This window comes from Gadus morhua, chromosome 23, assembly GCF_902167405.1.
Source record: "Gadus morhua chromosome 23, gadMor3.0, whole genome shotgun sequence".
NCBI classification, from domain to species: domain Eukaryota; kingdom Metazoa; phylum Chordata; class Actinopteri; order Gadiformes; family Gadidae; genus Gadus; species Gadus morhua.
The window spans coordinates 5401303-5418235 of NC_044070.1; the positions used below are offsets into that span (position 1 = coordinate 5401303).

General features: G+C 45.1%; 1 long non-coding RNA gene across 3 annotated transcripts; it reads right to left on the reverse strand.

Annotated features, from left to right (window-relative positions):
* Positions 1 to 2559: 2559 nt before the first annotated feature.
* Positions 2560 to 11878, reverse strand: LOC115536832 (uncharacterized). Of its 3 annotated transcripts, XR_003974720.1 has the most exons (6): positions 11821 to 11878; positions 9819 to 9936; positions 8446 to 8584; positions 8025 to 8166; positions 7388 to 7472; positions 2560 to 3210 (listed from the first exon to the last, which is right to left on the reverse strand). It is a non-coding gene; the product is annotated as an uncharacterized LOC115536832 (long non-coding RNA). The 3 variants fall into 3 exon arrangements; XR_003974719.1 differs by lacking the exon at positions 11821 to 11878 and having other exon boundaries at positions 2560 to 3159; positions 9819 to 10806; XR_003974718.1 differs by lacking the exon at positions 11821 to 11878 and having other exon boundaries at positions 9819 to 10806.
* Between the last annotated feature and the right edge of the window lie 5055 nt (positions 11879 to 16933).

The window sequence follows — 16933 nt, forward strand, 5'->3', positions numbered from 1 at the left end:
GGAGAATGAAGAGATGAAAAGAAAAGAGAGAGGGAAAACAGAGCAGGCAGAGAGATGGGAAAAGATGTTTGGGAATAAATGTGTGGAGAATAATCCTTTTCTTTCTCTCTCTCTCTCCTTCAAGCTACACAGTAACCTAATCAGGACTGGCTTTATCTGCTAATCCACATTTAAACTTTAACCTGTAGGGGGCCTCTTTGTGTTAGTTAATGTAAGCATAAAAACCAGAGGCTGGCCTGAATCCCTAATCAGATCCATCATAAATTGTAAGACGAGAGGAAGAAAGGAAAACAGAAAAAACTGATTTCCAAAAAGGAAATTGGAAATTAGCGTGACTTCACCCTCTCCATCCAACGAAGAGAAAAGAGGGAAAAACAGGAGGGCAAGTGTAAAATAAAAATGAAACAATGCCGATATAACAAATTAGTGGTGTGGAATGAATTAATGCTCAAAAGGCCAACTTCTTAATCAGCTCAGCCTTGGCCGCCCTCGATTCAGGAGCACACACAAGAGTCACGGTCACTTGGTAAACCGAGGAGATGGAGGAGCGCAAAATGGAGAAGGACATGCATATCATACAAATATGTGTGAGACCAATAAGTGTTCATGTGATTAAAAGCAAAGGGCTCTTCTGAAAGGGGAGATTGTTGGGCGACATACGGGACGCATTCACATCTGATGATGATAGATGACGGCCTGTGGCAGCGGACATATTGGGGTATTAATATTTTAGTACATATAAAGAGAAGTCAGAAGTTGGAAAGAGGGGGCAAATTAAATGGGACCCCCTCTGACAACAATGGTTAATTCATTGGAGACTTTACAAAAGGGGGGGGGCCTTCCATACTGCAGTACTAAATGAACCTGCTACCACAGTTTAAAACTGCTAAAATAATGTCAGTCACACTTGGACTATTTTCTGTTTCTCAAAAGTCTACGTTACCCCTGACAAACTATGGCTCACACAAATATAAGCACACTCCCCACATACATTCAAGGGAATGTTTAAAAAATAATCAAACCAGTGTGAACCATGAATATTCATCACTTACCAAATATAAGCAAAGACCCACTCCCCCGCCCCCAAAAAACCAACAACGCCTTGTTTACCATGACATAAGCACCACTCGTCGGATTTTACCAAGTCAATTACCTATGATAACTGCTAGATGCTAAATGGTGCAATTCGCATGAGGGATATCCATCGCGAGAGACAAGCCTTGTTTTGCTCACAACATTAAGAATCTGTTGACACTTCACGTTGACTCCTGAGCATTGGCTTCCTTAAAGCCCTCTCTATGTCACACCATCGAGACAAAGAGTTTCAGGTTATAGTGAATTGGGAGGACCTAGAAACATAATAATATTTAAGAAAATTTTAATTAGTCCATCTGTCGTTCACATTTGTTTTCCTTAAAGCTCTCTATGTGTTACACTATGAGACAAAGAGTTTTGGGTTATAGCAACATTTGAGGACGTGGAGATAATAGAAACTTTAGAAAAATGAAATTAGCACTTGACCTGGGAAAAGATAATTACATTTGATGAGCACTTGGGATTCAATTTATTGGTTGTTGTTTTTTCTAAATCCCTTTTCATGTTGAATCAAAGAGTTTCTGGTCATAAGGACTTGTGAGGTACTAGAAATAATACAATATTTAGGAGAAACTTATAAGCACTTATTTTCCTTTACTATAATACGTTTCACTGCTGAGACAAAGAGTTGCAGCTGTGTAAAGTAGTGAAAAGTGAGGACTGAGAAATATTTAGGAATGACTTTTGATTCATGTCCATGTTGTTATCTTTTTCTTAAACCCATCCACCAGTTACACAGCTGGGAAATAGGACTGGTTTACAGTGACGTTGTGAGGACAGACGGACATGCAAAAAGAAAAAGAAAAAAAGTGATGATTAAAGCCCTGAACTTGAACATGTCCTGGCGTTGTCACACACTGGGGCTTTAGAAAAACTAAGAGTTCAGCTGTGTACTATAGCGGCATGTCAGTAAGCTTTAAATAATCACTTTAATAACAAAAAATAGGACCTGAGACTCAAGAACCACCGAAGAGAACAAAGTGTCTCCTCTTCTTCAGCTAAAATGTTTCTCTGAGAGCATGTTTGTAATCACACTCAAACGCACAAAATGCCCTTATCCCTCTACCATGTGCGCTTTTATCCACCATTAAGACACGAGGCCTCGTGTGGCATCAAGAAGGGAAGAAAGGGACAGCGTGTCAGTCGCTCCTTAGTCTGGTATCTCGCTGTATAATTTCCCCTCCATTAGAGGCAGAGACAAGCCTCCGTGGCGGTAATAAAGTAGCAGACATCAAGTCATGCTGTCTAGCCTTTTTTACCCGCAAATCCTAGAAATCATTGGCCAAACCCCCCCCCCCCCCCCCCCCCCCCCCCCCCCCCCCACACACCTCTAGAATACACCTGCAAGTACGATGATGACGATGATGACCCGAGTTGGCAGAGATTTCCAATTTATTCTACCCTAAATAAATAAAGGTTAATGTCGAAGGTACTTGTGTCGCTCAGAAGCAAATCAAAGCAATATGATTTTAAAAGTTATTTAAGAGAAAAATGGTATACATAAATACAGCCTACATGATTATGTGTGGTAGAAATGAACAGCGGAATGTACCGGCATAACAATAATACGATTATTGACAGTTCAGGAAAACATTATTAACCGTACAGGCTACACTATTAAAAAATAATCAAACTAGTGATAATAACAAGGTTCCTTCACAGATTACAATAAACTAAAGATAATACAGATAAATCGTATGGCTATCAGCAGCGTGCGGGTAATTAGCCTGGCCTTTAAGAGAGGGTGAAGGGCAGAGGGGGATGCAAGCGTGGTGATTATGATTTCCATTTTAATAAAACAAGCTGGTCTCATGGTATATCACGTGCCGCTCTATTTATGAACTGTGCATTGGCAGCAGTGGTGGTGGTGGTGGTAGCGGTTGTGGTAAACACGGCCCGGGCAGTGGAAGATTGTACTGGGGGTCTCTGGGCAAGGTGACGATGCCCCCACCGCTCTCCGAGGTCTTCACGCATCAGCGGAGGCCTCGCTGTTCTTGCCGGCCTCTTGTTATTGTCTTGCTTCGACCGCGGTCCCTCGAGCGCTTCAGTGGGATCTGACGCCATCTAGTGGCGGCACAGGCTCACTTCAGTGCAAGCACACCACATACACACTGTCTGGGGGACGATAACAAATACATTTACCCACCGCCTCACCCTCAAAAATAACATCAAACTTTTGTCTGATGAAGTGTGTTCAACCTCCAATAACCCTGCATTGTATTTTAGTGAGAATAGTGCAATTACTTAGCATTGTTACCAAATAGGAGGCAGGGGTTGTGGTTTTTGCAGGGCCCTCATCTGGCCATGACTGCCAGAGAGGATGAGGCTAATAAAACAATTTTCGGGGCAATACACAGGGGCTGCTAATAATTTAGAAAAGCCATCTCAGGGGACGTGTAATCTTGGTACATCCTCTAAAGCTTATTATTACCATATCATCACAATAAAGTTGTCTCTGTCGCATTAATGTTGCTCCCGAATTCTAATGAAGTTGTCCGGTCCGTTTTCATTTAGCAGATTACGGTACATAAAGAAACAATAACCCACGCGGCGGCTTTTTGCGTATGTAATCACGCAATTTACCACTACTCCTAGGTCTCATATGACAGGCCAATTTCCACACTTATTAAGCCCCCTGACACACTGGAAATAATCGTATTAAGAGTTAAGGTTTTTTTTGTTATTTTGGGGTGTGCAGGGTTGAAATTGGCCCCCTATTTCTGGGAGACCTGATGGTTTAGGTAATAGACTCTTAACAGACCTCACGACGTCTCTATTGCCACGGGCCTGCGGGCGGGGGGGGGAGCAGGCCAAGAGACACCAGTCAATCCCAACAGGAGGAAGAGAACGCCAGGGCCCTTCTCGGCCCTCCACTGCCACACCCTGCTCCCACTGGGGTCCTCACCCGGGGGACCCTTCAAGCCCCTTACTGACTAGTCATTTAAATCACAGGGGTTCAGCAGATAGGGGCCGGGTTTTAATGGCTCGATAACGGGCAGGAGGTCTGCCGGGGCCACCGGGGGCCCGGGCCTTGGAACATAACCCACAGGGGGGTGTGTGTGTTTATTGGCCGCTTTGTTTAACACAGCGGACATTTTGTGGTGTTGGTGAGCGGGGTGGTGCGGCCCGTCGGGTAACATGACCAGTCGCGGTTTTGAAGTGGGTGTCGTTGTAATTCAACGAGGAGGGGGTGAAGCGTGGACACGCCCTGGCACCCTGGGGTGTGTGTCCCCACTTCCCCCCCCCCCCCCAGCCCCTCGCTCGGCCCTCTGAAGAATGCACACACACACACACACACACACACACACACACACACACACACACACACACACACACACTCGCGCTCTCTAGTTAGGCCTCCGCCACATCCTGGTACTTTTATCTTTGACCTCTGACCCCGGGCACATCTGGAAACATAGTTGGAAGCAACCAGGAGGAAGTCGGCCCCCCCCCCCGTCCCCCCTAACCCCCCACCACAAAGCGCTGTAGTTATGGTAGAAAGACTTTGGAGCATTTAGGTTTTTCGTGCGACAATGTATGCTTTGCAAACATGGGGATGGTGCCGGTGTCTGACCCTAGTGGTGCGGTGCAGCGTTTGACAGGACCAGTGAGTACTGGGTGGGGGGGGCGGGGGGGCTCAGTTGGAACACTGGCGCAGCCGGCAGTCATGTAAACATCTCCGAGGGACGGGGGGCTATTGGAGGCTTTGATGTTCACATGTTTAAAAGACGGCTCTTGTGTCTTAATGGACACCGCACATCACAGCCAACGCAAACATGTCCAGGCTGGAATTCTGGGAAATTGACAACTTATTTTATTTTTTCCACACTTTCCGGACATCAATGTCTCCATTTCATGTGTATTTGTTGTTTTAATTAACAGGGCTGCGAGTGGGTGGCAGGATAAACTATACAATATTAGAATACATGTGTAGGTCCAAATATATTCACTTTATAGATTTGTGTTTTCAGTGTGTTTCAGTGTTTGGTTTTTCAGTGTGTTCATCCCTGTGTTCATCCCTGAATGTATGCCAACACCCACACCATAATGAACTCCTTGTAAAGTCTTTGTGCTTTGGTGATACAATTGTGAGTCAGAGAAGATGACCAGTAGAAAAAATAAAACTAAAACAAAAGCAGCCCGCTAAAGATCTCCTCCCCAGTTCCTGAACAGCGAGACGTAGGGCTGACATATGCGCCCGCTGCCCTCGTATTATGAGACGTTTGGCCAGAGATCTATGGGGTTGCGATGTTATTCGCTTTTCATGAGCGGGTTTATGTGAACATCCCATTCGAGGGGTCGAGGAAACAGAACCCCGGAACGCAGGGTGACGTCCACACTTATTGCTGCATCAATATTATCTTCCCCTCCAAAGCTGCCTTTTTCTATTTTTATTATTATTATCACCATCATTATCATTTATGTTTGTATTCCTCATTAAAAAACAAAACGCGTGTCTGAGGGTCCTACGATATTAAACGTTACAGTGTCATCATTAAAACAGTCATTATGCTCCTATGCAGAGCCACAAGCAGGATAACATGTGACGATATGAATGGATGTTGTGTTGACGGATCAAATGTCCACACGTCTCGGTGGAATTATTGCCTCCACAGATTCTGCTACGGATCTTTGACTGTCTCGCAGGAATATCTTCTGGAATATCTTTAGTGCCATCAGGGACTCTGCCAAAAATGTATCGTACGCCCTTCTCTGGCCTTACGCACTCAGAAAAGGCCCACCTGCTGAGGTGTGTTATTTAGATAATCACTCGTTTGGACCCGGAGGGGCTGCCAAAAGTTTTCTCGTTTGATGTTTGCTTTTGTTTTGTTGTTAGCTCATCTTTCAGGGGACCCTGAACAGCCACAGAGCCATCCATACCCCGAGTCTCCCACCTCTCACAGGCATGTCTGAGAGCAGCCAAGAACACTCGCTACTTGTTAAATAAATAAATGCATTATATGAGATATGTAATGTTCGTAAACGTCTCCTTACGTCAGGCTCCACCGCCGTCCCCCCAAAGCATTCTGTGATATATCGCCGACATCAGCTCGCCCTTTTTTTCCAACTACGCACGCTCAAATCCCGGCGTCTCCTTATTGTTTGTACAGCTGTTCGAGTCTCCCAGTATATTCAACGTCGGCGGTTTATTGTGCCGCGAATAACCACAACAAATAACCTACCAACGCGAGACATCAAAGCTGTATCATCGAAGCTGTCGCACAACCCCTTCTCTTTGTTCCCTACTTTAAAAACAAAGTGAACACGACCAGCACCTCCACCAATATATCCTTACCAATCGAGTTTCCAATAAAATAAAAAAGTGCCGTAAAAATAACGACTTGTATTTTTACATCTGTGGCGCTGGCTGTGCAGGGATGACCGTTTTGCACATCATCCTGCACTGTGGTTTCCCGGCTTTACGGTCTCAAGGTCTATGCTCCCATTTTATTCCTTTATGGGTCCCCTCGTTAACTCAGGCCCAGAAACAACTGCGCAAAAAGAAACATTTCCCCCCCTGATAGTTTTAGATGATAATCTGTCCGATGGGCCCCCTTCATTGACTATTGGTTCCAGATAAAGTGTTTGTGATCGGCATGAGTCAACATGCATTAGCGTTTGGTGGCTTAGAAGATGTTTGTATCTTCACAGCTGAAAAACCCATCTGATGGAGCGACTCTGTTTCTATCTCTGAGCAAACTGTAAAGCACTTCATTGGACATCAATGACTGGATATCAAGTGTGGAAAAAAGAGAAAGAAAAATTGTGGTTGTGATATAAACAACTTTGAGGCGACAGAGACATTAAAGAAAGACACAAAAATGTTAAGAGATGGAGATAGAGATCGAAAGAAAACGACTATCGTCATAATAGGGTCACATCACCCCAAATCCACAAGTTCACTTAAGAGTGTGGGGTGTCAATAGATTATAAAAAAGGTTTTGTTATGCAAATCACAATCAAACGATGGAGAAATAGACTAATTGCTTGCTCATTTTGCGCAATAAAGAGTCAAGAATCCAGAGGTTATTAACATCTGAGAAAGTGTCCTTCATTGGAAACCGACCTCTGCAAAGGCTCTTGTTACTTTCCTTTACTATATTTTCCTATTCTCATTTTAATGCTGTATTCTGTATGCAAGACAAGACAGCCAGACCCACCACCAAGGGCTTTGTGGGTACATCCCCCGATAAGCCCCGGGCACAAAGACCCCTTGTCTATTACTGTTTTTGTTTTCCCAGGAAGAGTATGGCTGTTGGTTAATTAGCAAACATCATCCGACAAGACTTACTGCCACCGAGGATTTCATATTTTCGTATTTTCCACAAGTTTCTTTCGCCCCGAAGCCTTCTCCCGGATCCCGCCACATGTTTGTTCTACCAGAAATGAGACGAGAGAGTTTAATTGCTGTGGAAGCACGGCAGCGAAGCACAGCAAACCCCCTGCCCACCTTATCCACACACCAAGCACCCCCCGCCCACCCGCCCGCAACACCCCTCCAGTTACACACAAACTTCTCAGTTCAGGGCTGGCTAATTATGCTAATAGCCGACCGTTCAAGCGTGCTGATGATGTGTGTGTTTGCTGAGGGAAGTGGATGCGTTTCCCGTTCGCGCTCGTCATAAGCCGGCTGTGCTCGCACGCCCCGTACGTTACTCCTCTCTCGTGAGATCACTGGAGGCACCTGAAGGCACGGAGACTATGCCCTCATCCATCCTGCCTAACCCATTACCCTCGGACAGGGAAAGGAGGATAAATATTGTTGCAGATGCCTAAACTCCACCCCCCCCACCCCCCCACCCCCCCACACAAATGAGACTAGTGTTCGGAGCCCAGATTCATCACGCCGTGGCGGGTTGTTTAAAGGCTTCCGAAGCCTTGGCCCTTCGGCGGGAAAGAATGGCAGCACATGTTTCTGTATCACTCACCACTGTGCCGTTGCCGAAGGGTTATGATGATATAGTCGACTGCCTCTCCTGGTGTGCGGCGCTCTTGGAGAACCTCCATACCCCCCAGTCTGTCAGCCCTGCGCGCTGATCTCATCATCAGACCACGCGGAGCCATCGCAGCCTTTTAGGAAAAACACAAAGGGGTTTGTATTGTTTTAATTCTTAATCCTATACCGGATTTAGTGTGTTCTATTTGACTCTTTAGTGGTTTAGCCAGGCCCTGTAATCCAAATCAACGTAGTGTGAATGCGTTAACCAGTAAAAGACACTTCAATAGCAATCCATTATTCAAATAATAATGAAACAAAACTGCCGTGCAAACCATTCAGTCATTTCCCAAAGAGACTCAAAGTTAATTCAGATAGAGATTGTCAAGGAGCCGGTGTGTGGATAGGAGTACCTTGATGAAGGACGCCTTGCAGAAGACCTGAGAGCAGAAGTGTGTTGGCTCAGAACAACATGGCACATGGGTTGTGGCGGTGGGAACGACCGGGCTCCCGGTGAAACCTTTGGTTGACTGCTATCAGCGCCAGAGGAGTCTGCTTGTATAAACAGAACATACACACTGAGGGCCCTCTAGATCTGGACCGCCGCTTATGATTAATCTACACACGTGAGGAGAGAGGGTCTTCTTCATTGTTTTAATGAGAGGGGGGTCAGGGGCGGGGAGCTCCTCTGAAATTTTGGGGGGTCTAAAACATTATACAAAAACATGCATTTCTTCATTCCAATGCAATTCGCTACTTCGAGATGTGTAAACTTGTGATACACAATAAATAAACACTAAACCACATCACAATGGCATATGGAATAATAATTTGAAAAGCAGTCATCACGACCCTTGGATCATTCCAAAAAATTCCAAAAATTGCACAAAATAACTTCATCCTAAATTCTCAATTCAGACACTTGTCTTCACTCATAGCAGTGGTCGACTCAAACACGTTTCTCTAATTCACCCTCTCCTCCGAAGAGCCGCATGCAAGTTCTGCTGCCTAACCATGACCCGGTGGAGCGAGCAAAGGCAGAGGTGGCTAAAGGAGGGGGGGAGGGGGGGGGGTTACAGTACCTGTTGCCGTGGTCGACGCTCTTAACGACACTCGACGGAGCGGCGGCCACCTGTGGCCACGCGGCGTATTTATGTTGGCAATATATGCAAAAAGAATTAAGATCGTAAAACTGGATGACCACACAGGTCGCCGCCGCCGGAGTTTACCCTGAGCGACTGCCGTTTCGCGGAAGGCCCGGGTCTTTTATTTATGCAACTGTGGATTTAAGTCAAGGTGACTTGAATCCACCCCCAGCCCCCCCCCGTACAAACACTCCTCCCCTGACTTACGCTGCTCTGTGGCCGTGATGGGGAGACTGATGACTTGACACGACAATCTGTCCGTTTGCCTTCCTGAGCTAGTAATGTGTAGTGGTGTGATTTAGATTGTTTTCGGTGTTCTTTCTTGTCGATGTAATGCTGTTATCTTTTTCGGAAGAAACAACAGAACGCAGACCTATGTGCAGATAGCTGCATATCTCAAGGAGATATGGCAAAAAAACAAAACAATGAAAGAACTTTATGATCCATGTTTTCTTGTGTATGGCATCATTTTTAACTGAGATGCACCTTAGTACAATGAGCAGGATTTTAAAGGTCAATGTTTGCGTGAAAGCCTCTGAATTTAATACTGACTACGGCAACCTTTCTTCCTGCTCTGGGCTTGTCAGGCAGACCACTTGAATGGCAAAGTTCATGGCTAACAACAGAAGGATCATATTCACCTTTTCGGGAAAAGCCAGGTACCAGCCACTATGGGTGCTCCACTCCTAATCACCCTGGTTTCTAATGATCACTCTCCGCTATCCTTTTTCTTTTAGCGATGCTTCTGTTTGGTTGGATCTAAACATAGGGATAGAGAGAAACAGAGGAAGAGCTAGATAGAGACAGACAGAGTTAGAGAGAGACTTTCACAACTTAAGTAAGTTTCCCCCCATTTCTTTTCAACTTGATATTGTTGTCTAGACTCCAGGCTTGAGTTTCCCGGGTTCACTTACGAATGTCCCAAAGCTGCCATTACCAACACACTTCTTTCAGGAACTTTGCAACGACTTTCTCTGTTCGACAGCCTTAAGGGTCCCCAGCTAGCTAGCTAACTGCTTTCTACCCTACTGATACAAGAGGCAAACATAATATTCTGGAGATATTCTGGAACAGTATTGTGCCAACCTATATTGTTTGGTCCCTCCTCCAATAAAGGGATGCTGGAATGACAGATTGGTCTCCAGGCAACACTCCTCTTTTTGCCCATGCGTCATGTGACTCTAAAAGACAGACAGATAGACAGACGGCGAAACCCATAGGGAAGTGGCTTCGTAATAACTCTCTGTATATTCCAACCACTCCGCGCGACCACCACCGCCTCAAGGGGGAGCTCTAACCTGCAGAGCGCAGGGGGAGAGCAGCGAGTAAAATAAACACAGGGCTGACGCTAAATACTTTACCTGCTACCCCTGCTAGCCTGGTAGAGGAAGTAAGGACAGGAAAAACTGTCTCCACCACCACTACCACCGCCTCCCCCCTCTCCAGCCCAGCCCGAGACATCTTCTCTGTGGGCTGCTGGAACAACAAGACTCAATGCGATAGAAAGTCATAGGGCTTACGAGAAGCGGAAAATAACCACAATGAAAACGTGAGGGCAACGCCACCCGCGCCAGACACACTATCAACAAAGGGGCAGCGAAGAAAAGCCACTCCACACAAACGGTGACCTTTGACCCAGGCACTCCACTCCCACTCCCCCTCCTCCTCTCCTCCCCTCCCTCTCCCCAAATCAACACTTTTCCTTCACACACTCGTCGGCGAGACGACGGGGGAGCCCCGGAGTTTGTGCAAATGAATGATCTGTCAGGAGGCTGTTTATATCCCCTCTCGCTCCTTTACTTAACACTCCCGCATTAAAAGAGAGGAGCTTTTTAATTAGCTACGGACTCCTCTCTTTTTAATCAACTCACAAACGACGTCCAGCTGTGACAGCCGTGACAGGCGGAGAATGGCGACGGCGGAGCCACTCTCTTCTCCGCCCAGGAAAGAAATAAATAAATACATGAAGTCAGATTTCTCCAAAATTAAACGTAAAAGAGGTAGACAACCACACACACACATACACGGACACACAGATACACACACACACACCGTGGGATTGATAGGTTTAAGAGGACATTTTGAAGATGAAAATGTAACTGAAATGTCCTTTTACAGAGAAGAGATTGCTGCTGGTTCTTTGTTAATAATGTGTGAAAGTAGAAGCTGTAGAAGAGTACACGCCACGGTGTTATGGAAGTGCTGCTTTGGGTGTGGAGTCTCACTGCCATAATTCAGCCATCCTGTGGAACAGATCTCCTCCCAGATCCACATGATCGCATTATTTCTAAATAATTTTCTCTTTCTATCGTTTGATTGTATAAGGGCTGAGGCATTTTAAACTCTGCGACAATGTTTCCTTTGATATATTTGACAATATAAATTCTATAGAATATTTTTTAATTTAGTTTGTTCCTCATTGTGTATGTGCATACTTGCAGTTGTGTGTGTGTGTGTGTGTGTGTGTGTGTGTGTGCGTGCATATTTGTGTGATGCGTGTGTGTAGATGCATTTATGTGTGTAAGCTGTTAATAGTATTAAGCAGAAAAGCCAGACCAACCCCAGTGTAAGTGTAACCGAGGAACTGGGTTCCTTCATTTGATTTAGCTGCCAGGCTGCCAGTGGGATACTCAGAAATAATACCGTGGATCCGGGCGGCAGCTGTGTTCTGCTTGTCTCCGCTGAACAGATTGTGTCGGTCGACAAGAAATAGAAAAAAGTAAACAAATTAGAAAAGAGCTACTGCCGAACAATGGCTCAGATTAAAAGAGCAGCATCGTCTCACCCCCCGTCCCCCCCCTACTTTCTAGTTGCCCGAGACGACACGAACGCCATCGCTGACATTTAGCATGGAGACAATGAGTAATCTGATACGATGCCTTGGAACAGGGATAAAACGCTGAGAATCAGCCATGCATTTGGTGCGAGAGGCGTCGCCAATATAGGCAGTCTTCTCGGAGGACCACTCTAATTAAACAAACGACTCGTCGAGCCCCAATCAAATGGCGCTTGATTGTTGAAGTGAGAAGCGCCAAGCGCAAGTAGCTCTGTGGGCGGTTCTACGGCGATGTCGCTATTTTACCGGCGCAAAAAAATGACTCTTGCGCCCGGCGGAAATCTAAAAAGGTTTGGTCTGAAGTAGCCTAATTACCCGTAGGTGTGGTTTGGGCGTAACGTGCGATAAACCAATGGGAGTGCCAGCTCTTATCCCCTTTAAGAGCCATAAGCACATTTGAATCTGACGAGTTGATATTTTGACAGTGCGTCTGTAGTTTCCGATGAGACAGATGCACATGAATTTCAAACTTCAAGTGGCTCAGTTTTTGGCCAAATAATATGGCCTAATTCACACATGGAATAAGTTTTTCTTCCACAACTTCAGAAATACTGAGTCCTCAAATAAGTCTCAGCAAAGAAAACTTAACACACATATGATATGCGGTAACTGTGGTTGTATTTAATGATATACATTATAAACATAGTATCTCATCAGTATTGTATGCATTATCGTTATCGACTTGTGTTCCTAATATGCATGTGTCCCCCCGTTAATATACTTAGCCATGGAGTTTGTGTGTGTTTAAACAGATGTACGCGCACTGGTTTGTGGCGCAATTGGTTTTTGAAACTGCAAATAGCACCAGGGAACGTTTGAGCCAGAACACGCCTCCTCCTTTCGCTGAACCGCCCCTTGGGTCGCGAGATCAATCCCTAATTTACCGACGCGTGGCGCAGGAGGGAAAAGAACGCTCTGCGCCTGTTGCAAACTAGCAACGACACATGCACCGAGAAACTCAATTGCGCCGGATGCAAGATAGGGCCCAGAGTGTTTTCTTACAAGTGTAGTGACAACAATAACTTTTCCATTGGACTATTTTACTACATTAAGTTGCAATTAGGTGTAAATCCAGAGCGAGGATTAGACGGGATCTTCTCGTTTGTGCAGAGAGAACGTGAGGAAGTAATTCTTTCCTGCACTCCATGCAATTTTCCAAAATTAATGTAAAATTAATTTATTGCTACAATTATACATCACTAATAAATTTGCACCACCGTGTTTTATTACACTTCCTGCCGAGGAAGCTGTCACAGTACGTCTGCCGCGGAACTTCGTTAAAATGCTACATTTCATTACATAGGCCGACGCTCATACTTCTGCCGATTTAGTTTCCACGCAACCACCATTCTTTTTTCTTATTCTTCGCCCAATTCACTTACCCAGACTGACTGCGAGTGTGTGTGTGTGTGTGTGTGTGTGTGTGTGTGTGTGTGTGTGTGTGTGTGTGTGTGTGTGTGTGTGTGTGTGTGTGTGTGTGTGTGCGTGTGTATCGCTGGAAGTTTTCCATGCATCATAATCGTTTCGCTAATTCACTATGCTAATTGAGTAATTAATTCGGGAACAGGAGATTAGAAAGGGGGCAAAAAATAAAGAAATAAATAAACAAGTAAAGCGTTGAGTTTTACCGCCGGGGCTACCATTTCGTTTTGACATTAGAGATGCAAACTGACTAAAATATTCCGGCACTTTTGCTTCGTTAGCCCAGGGCTAGCCTCGTGTGTGTGTGTGTGTGTGTGTGTGTGTGTGTGTGTGTGTGTGTGTGTGTGTGTGTGTGTGTGTGTGTGTGTGTGTGTGTGTGTGTGTGTGTGTGTGATGAGCTTAGTGACTAGTCACATCCACCCCGGTGGCCCCTTCACCGTGGATGTGAGCACAGATAAGTGCATCCTATAGTGCTGCCACTGAGCTCCAGTGGTCTGATCATCCCTGCCCAGAATTAGAGCTCATTTGGTTTTTAGTATTAGCTATTAAATGGCGCAGACCACACAGGAGCACAACAACAGCAGGCTGACCCTACATCGTTGATAACCTTGAATAATTATTCATATTTTAGAATAACAAAAAACAATACATGGCTCTGTAGTGGGGCAATCGTGTGTGTGTGTGTGTGTGTGTGTGTGTGTGTGTGTGTGTGTGTGTGTGTGTGTGTGTGTGTGTGTGTGTGTGTGTGTGTGTGTGTGTGTGTGTGTGTGTGTGTGTGTGTGTGTGTGTGTGTGTGTAATACAGATATGAATCCACAAGATGGCACTAATAGGCCTACAATACACTGTTTCAAACACATCCTCATTGGTACATTGAATATTATGAACCCTGCTGGGGTCTAATTTAGCAAGTAAATACACTAAATATAATTTCCAGTCAACTGACAAGGCCTACACACTTTTGATTAGGTAATGATTGAGATATATATTCAATCTTATCAGAGCTATTTTTCACCAAATCCATAATTTAGCTGCAATTGGCAAAAACAATAAACTTAAAACCCTATCATTATTTATAAATGGATTTTGGTGGTGATATTCAGATAGATTGCATGGTGTCATTTTATGACTACAGACTTATTTTTTTGTATTAAGTATCACATGAAATATAAAATTTGACGTTAACATAATATCAAGAAGATGAGAGCTTTTGTGAAAAAAAGTACTTGTTCACATTCATTTTTGTCCACAAGGGGGCATAACCGTGACAAAGGGTTGGTCATCAAATTGAACCAAATAATTTTTTTTTTAACTAAATAATCTAGATGAAGGGTCATTAAATAGTTACATCCTTACTGTTTCAATACACATTTCCCATGTGGTGACTTCCCAAACACACAACATTAAAATATTATATCTCTGACTCTCTCTCGCAAGGGTCTTTGGTCCCAAGTGTCTCACATGTCCGAGACATCTTGTTCTGAACAGAAATGACGATGAAAGAACGACGAAGCCTAGTGACTCATGCGCCCGGGAGAACAGTTAAAAGGTAGTGCTAAAGCTTCCCATGTTTGTGATCAATCAAAGCGCTTTCCCAAGCACAAACGACCCCACTGGCCTCCCCAGGGCGGTAGAGCTGCGGGCGTATCGCTCTGGCCGGCCTTCAAGAGGACATCAGAGAAGCCCAGGGTTGAGTCAATCGAGTCACAGCTAACGACCGGCCTGGTCATTCTGGTCACTTGTTTCACTGTTTGACTATGATCTCCAGATGGGGAGGGTGGAGTGAGGCTGGTGGTGAAGAGGAGCACGAGGACTGGACTAATGGGTGCATGGGCCTGAATAAAAATAGTGTTTCCAGTATGGCTCCCTTTCATGTGTCTGCTGGTAAAGGTTTCTTCTAGCCTGAAAGCCAATGACATGAGCAAGACCCTGTTATGGTGTGTGTACGTGTGTGTGCCTGCCGATGTGTGTATGTGTGTTTATGTGTGTGTGCCTGCCTGTGTCTGAATGTGTTTTTGAGTGTGTACGTGTGTGTATACTCGTGTACGTGTGTACGCCTGCCTCTGTGTGTGTGTGTGTGTGTGTGTATGTGTGTGTGTGTGTGTGTGTGTGTGCCGGACTCTGTGTGTGTATATGTGTGTACGTGTGTGTGCCTACCTCTGTGTATGTATGTGCCTGCCTTCCTGCGTGGATGCGTCTGTGTCTCGTTGTGTGTGCGTATGTGCCTGCCTGCGTGCGTGTGTGTCTTGTTGTGCGTGTGTGTGTGTGTGTGTGTGTGTGTGTGTGTGTGTGTGTGTGTGTGTGTGTGTGTGTGTGTCCTAATGACCCTTTTTGCCTGTACAGATGGCCTCCATGGTTTTTTTATACGCAATTATGACGAGTCACCTTTACAGTAGGCTTGGATGAGTTTTCCACAACTGCTGGTATAAACACAGTAAAAAAGTACCGCGTCATTGGGCAGAGCTGTATTTTACGGGCTATCAGATCACAGTTTACGATGACAGTGTACATGTATGTGTATGTTAAAGAGGTATGGAGAGCATACGTGGCATGGAATGGGAACCATAGAAGGAACTGGTGGAACATCATTTGGGGCAGCGAGAAGAGGGAAAGGGGTAAACAAAGGTGATTCACTGGTACCTGTATGTACCTCTCCTCTCTCTTTTATAGGGAGAGAGAGAACCAAGACAGAGAGACAGAAAGACGGGGGAGAGAGAGAGAGAGAGAGAGAGAGAGAGAGAGAGAGAGAGAGAGAGAGAGAGAGAGAGAGAGAGAGAGAGAGAGAGAGAGAGAGAGATTGACTGTTGATTAAACCTCCTATTTAGTCAAATAGAAGATGCTGTTAGCCAAAGCAACATACAGTGAATTCAGATAAATGTCATAAAGGTGTCGGTCGGATTGCTTAAGAATGCAAAACCTCTGATCCACCAACATTTACATCAATTCAAATGCCGTACTTTATGCTTGCCAATTTCTTATTATCCAAACATTTCCCTCTAAATATCACCACTGTCGCAATTTCCAAAGACACTGCACAGATCTTCTTTGGCGATGAGAGTCAAACTGATTTCTATGGCCCCTTAATCACAGTGAATGCCAAAGGGCCTTTAGCGACAACACCCCCTGAACCATAAGCCTTCTGAGGGGCGCAAGGAGACACCCCCTCCCATACCACGTACCCCATTGGGAGCAGGCTTCCATGAGAAGGAAAACAGAAAGGTCGAGTGCAAGAACGTACGTAATCACATTGACTTACTACCATTGGACACAGAACAACACAATTAAAAGTTTCAATATAAACAAAGATGCATCAAAGACGTTTTGCATTGAATGGCAATTGGTCCCCAGGGATGAATATAAAAAAAGATCTAAAAGAGTGAAAGAGGCCAGTAAGTGGTACAGTCCCAGGTGGTGTATGGTGGTTGCACCGAGCCCCATAGTGATTCATTAACATATCCTGATGCTACTTAAAAATGGACAAGAAATCTTCAGGGAACCT